General features: G+C 32.7%; 1 pseudogene; it reads right to left on the bottom strand.

Moving 5' to 3' along the window:
* Nucleotides 1-3,851: 3,851 nt before the first annotated feature.
* LOC112858570 (NADH dehydrogenase [ubiquinone] 1 alpha subcomplex subunit 5-like) lies at nucleotides 3,852-4,884 on the bottom strand (annotated as a pseudogene).
* Nucleotides 4,885-5,118: the final 234 nt, after the last annotated feature.

Genomic DNA, 5,118 nt, shown 5'->3' with positions numbered 1-5,118 from the left:
ACTCATTGCTATACTACTTAAAGGAGGAATGATTAAATTCAGAAAGGGTTAGCTTAATATAATTCATCAAATATTTAGTATTAACTGTAGCTTCAAGCAATAGATCTACCTTATTTATCATAAATACAAATAAAAGAAAAAAATCAATAATACTGTTTTGAAATCTCTTTTCATGTCTGGAATGAATGAGTTTCCATGCTTTCAAAAACATATTTTAAATATAGTAGGTAGATATTATTGTGGTGTTATTTTTGTTATACTAACATTTTACTGTTGGAGAAAGGAGATTTTCCAATTATTTCTACCACATTTTAATTAGCATCCTAGATAGGACTAATTCTTGAAAAAATATTAAATTAAAATATTAGCTTCTTAAACAAACAAACAACAACAACAAAAAAAAAACCCTGGCCCTTTAAATGTCACAAGTCATTATAAAAGACTCTAATGTTCCTAAATCCTCCTCTTCATCTTGATTTATGACACAATTTTTCAAATTGAGATTCTAGAGTTAAAACAGAAAACAAAAACAAAAATCATGTTGGATTAGAATGAGGGCAACAATGTGAATAAAAGTTTCATTCCTCTGATATTACTGTTATGAACTAAGATCCGTTACAGATTCTTCATAACCACTACTTTCTTCTTATACAACCTGCTTTTTTAATCCCCAAATCTGTCAGAAAAATACTCTGAAATTATTCTTGTGTAAATTTAATTGCTTTTATATTTATAAAAATATTATAATTTTAATAAACATGTTGGAGGTAGTAGGAAGTCAGAAATATCTAAAATAACTCTAAAACTTCAGCATTAATTAGCTACATTTTGAAGATAGACCCCAATGTGATAACTTTTTCCTATGTATCTTTTAACTTATCATAAAATTGTAATGTTTACTTAATAAATAATGCTGCTCAAACTTAAACTTAATGGTTATAGTTTGATTTGGAACAAGTAATATGAGCATTTTTCATGTTTTGAGTTACTTGGAGTTAACTCTAGGTAAAATGGCATGTAATATTGATGTTGGAGAAGAAGTTAGAGGGAGTTCGTGAAATTTTCCCCCCCCCTCCTGCTCCCCCTCCTCCTCCAGTCTCTCCTGCATTTATTCCTACCATTTTAAGAGATATTTTTTTATTTAAATTCAGTGGTGGGGCGCCTGGGTGGCTAAATCAGTTGAGCGACTTAGGCTCAGGTCATGATCTCACGGTTTGTGAATTCGAGCCCCACGTAGGGCTCTGTGCTGACAGCTCAGAGCCTGGAGCCTGCTTCTGATTCTGTGTCTCCCTCTCTCTCTGCCCTTCCCCCACTCATGCTCTCTCTCTGTCTCAGAAATAAATAAACATTAAAAAATTGTTATTGAAATTCAGTGGACAGACATGTAATCACCTGAGAGACACTGAATCAATTGAAGTGTAATTGACACACAATATCCTATTAGTTTCAGGTGTACATAATAGTGATTTAATATGTTTATGTATTATAAAATGATTCCCACCATAGTTATCATTTGTCACTGCACAAAGTTATTACAGTATTACTGACTATATTACCTGTGCTCTACATTACATCCCTATGACTTATTTATTTCATAAATAGAAGATTATACCTGTTAATTGCCTTTTCTTATTTTGCCTGGGCACCAGTCCCTCCCCACTCTCTTAACCAAAAGTTTGATTCATGTATCTGAGTTTGTTTCTGTTTTATGTTTATTCACTTGTTTTTTACATTACACATACAAGTGAAATCATATTTGTCTTTTTCTGTCTTAGTTCACTTAGCATGACACCCTTCACGTCCATCCATGTGGTTGCAAAGGCAATATTTTCTTCTTTTTTTATGGCTAATATTCTATTGTGTTTGTGTGTGTGTGTGTGTGTGTGTGTGTGTGTGTGTGTGTGTGTACCACATTTTCTTTATTAACTCATCTATTGATGGACACTTATGTTGCTTCCATATCTTGGCTATTATAATCCTGCAATGAACATAGGGGTGCCTATATCTCTTTGGACTGGTGTTTTACTTTGTTGTTGTTGTTTTGTTTGGTTTGGTTTGTTTTGGTTTAGTTAAATACCCATAAGTGGAATTACTGGATCATATGACAATTCTGTTTTTTGTTTGTTTGTTTGTCTGTTTTTTGTGCGTTTTTTTTTTTTTTTTTTGCAAAATCTCTACACTCTGCACTGATTTACATTCTCACCAACAGTGAATGAAGGTTCTCTTTTCTTCACATGCTTGTTATTTTTTTGTCTTTTTGATAATAGCCAATCAGACTTGTGTGAGGTGATATCTCATTGTGGTTCTGATTTCTATTTCCATAAAGATTAGTGATGTCAAGCATCTTTTCATGTGCCTGTTGGCCATCTGTATATCTTCTTTGAAAAAATGTCTATTCAAATCCTCTGCTCATTTTTAAATCAGGTGATTTATTCTCTTGACATGAACTCATACAAGTGTTTTATATATTTTGGATATTAACCACCATGAGGTAAACAATTTTCCAGTCTAGCTCCCATTTAATAGACTGCATTTTTGTTTTGTTGATGGTATCCTTCATTGGACATAAGTTTTTAGTTTGATGTAATTCCTTCTGCTTATTTTAGTTTTTTTTTTAAGTTTACTTGTTTATTTTAAGAGAGAAAGAGAGGGGGGTGGAAAAGGAGAGAGAACCTTAATCAAGCTCCACACTGTCAGTGCAGAGATTGACGTGGGACTCGAACTAATGAATCATGAGATCATGACCTGAACCAAAGTTGGTCGCTCAACCGAGTGAGCCACCCAGGCACCCCTACAAGGATTTATTAAACTCCAAACACTTATATCCTATAAGCAACTAAACGTTTTTACTCTGAGCTCATAAAATAAAATCTCACACAAAAAGCCAAAGCTGATAGAATTGGTTTTCTTCATCCCCAACCCCTGCACAAACCTCTCCACCCGATTTTCTAGTTATATTAGTTGATTTGCCCTTGAGTCCAAGATAATAATTCTGGTATTATTCTTGGTTCTTCTTTCTTTCTTAGGACCAATATCTAAATGTAAACCAGAGAATACTTTTTTTTTTCTTATAAATGACAGCAGTACAAAAACCTGGGCAGTTCTTCTCATACCCAGTATCACTGTACATTATCAGTACATGTTTTCCCTTTCACTTTGAGCAGAGATGCACTTTCCACTATCCTATATGAAACCAATTCATTCACTTGTGCAGTGGGGTCCATTCTGCTTCTCTACTTCAGAACATCATCCTACCAACTCTCCCTTGTCTTTTCTACACTAAAAGTTTTTCATTCAAGACCACATCATTTCTAGGGGTTACTGGGTGGCTCGGTTGAGCGTCTGACTCTTGATTTTAGCTTCAGGTCATGCTCTCAGGGTTGTGGGATGGAGCCCACGTTGGGCTCTATGCTGAGTATGGAGACTGTTTGAGATTCTCTCTCCCTCCCTCTGACCTTCTCCCCTGCTCTCTCTCTCTCTCTCAAATTAATTAAAATATGTTTAAATCTATGTCTTTCCCATCAGCATAGAGCAAACCAAACAAGATAAAGCAAAAATAAGTGTTCCCTTTTGCTTGAAAACTCTGCTGTCTTATGAGTTACTGTTATTTTCTCTATTCCTTTTATTCCATCATCTCTCTATTTTTTAAATAACTTAAATGAATGCTTTACACATCAAAATTGGATTCACAAGTCCCCATTACCATACTCATCAATATTAACAAGTTTCCTAAATATGTTCTGCATTAGTTTTCTTGGTTATAAGTTGACAATAATATAGAAACATCTTTAACATAAAAGTACATTTAATTGCATCTGTTTCCCATGAACACATTAGTCATTTAATGATTATTATATTGGCCATTTCCATTGGTTGGCAGGAGGCTCTTCCAGTTAAAATTTCCACTGAATCATTTTTCTTGCCAGAGTTAGTTCATTTTCAGCCTGAAGAATCACCTCTCCTAATTGGCCACCCTGAAGATGGTCTTCTAATCTCTTAACATCTGATTCCATTTAACCATGTTCAGTTTCTCATTCATAATCTGTTTTGTATACTCTTGATATGCTGCATTTTTAGGAATTTGTTCAAGAACATCAAGAATCTTTGTGTACAATATGCTTAGCCATTTGTGTGGACCCTCACATATAGCCAAACACACAAGGCCAGTGATCTTCTATAGCAAACCCACCATAATGTCTCCATGATCTCTTAAAACTACTCCAAAGTTTTCACCCAGACCACTACATAAGAAATAACTGTTGATATTGTCAAACAATTTATTAAACTATGTCTATTATAATGGATTCTACTTTTAAAATATTGCTTATAAATAGAGAATATGATGCAATCTAATATTTGAATAATGTCTTTAAATGATCTTATCTTGCAGAAAAGGATTGCTTGGAATATGTGTTGTGTATCCTTAAATATATTCAAATTCTTTTTCTGTCCTATTTCTTTGATAAGTTCCTTCAACACATTATTTAATAAAATTGGAGATAGCAGGCATTCTAATCTCATTCCTGATTTTAAGTGATATGATTGTCCTATTTCAGCATAATGTATGATATTAGCTTTCGGGTTTTTTTAATAAGATAGTATTTGATAATTTTTTTATTTTAATCTCAAATAGATTTTGATTTATAATAAATGTATTTCTATTTTTATTGAGTTAATCATATACTTTTCACCTTTAATATATTAATGTGAATTATATTAATATATGTCTAAAGTTATAGAGAGAAAACTGGTAGGAAAAAGTTAAATTTTATAAGACAGTAAAGCTATAATTTAAGTTCTAGCATTTAACTACAAAGCCTATGAATCTATCCATTACCATATATTATCAATAATCTTATGCTATGTACAGGGGACATAGGGCATAAAGTTGAAAGTAAAAGAATAGAAAATAAGACACGAATTTTTCTGTGGTTTCCCTATTATGTGACTAGATAAAGATTTTTTTTTACTGTCTCTATTCAGTGTTACACTTTCAAGCACATCTTTGCATTATAAAATGAATGCTACAATCCAAACAACCACTATAGTACTCATACATAGAGTCACAGATTTTTTTTCAATGAATTTTTTTTTTTTTTGACAAAATGTACTCTTGTA

Source organism: Puma concolor, chromosome B1 (assembly GCF_028749965.1).
Source record: "Puma concolor isolate L17-30 chromosome B1, mPumCon1.1.hap2, whole genome shotgun sequence".
Classification (NCBI taxonomy): Eukaryota; Metazoa; Chordata; class Mammalia; order Carnivora; family Felidae; genus Puma; species Puma concolor.
The sequence above is the reverse complement of the archived record's forward strand: the minus strand, read 5'-3'. Positions and strand labels throughout refer to the sequence as shown.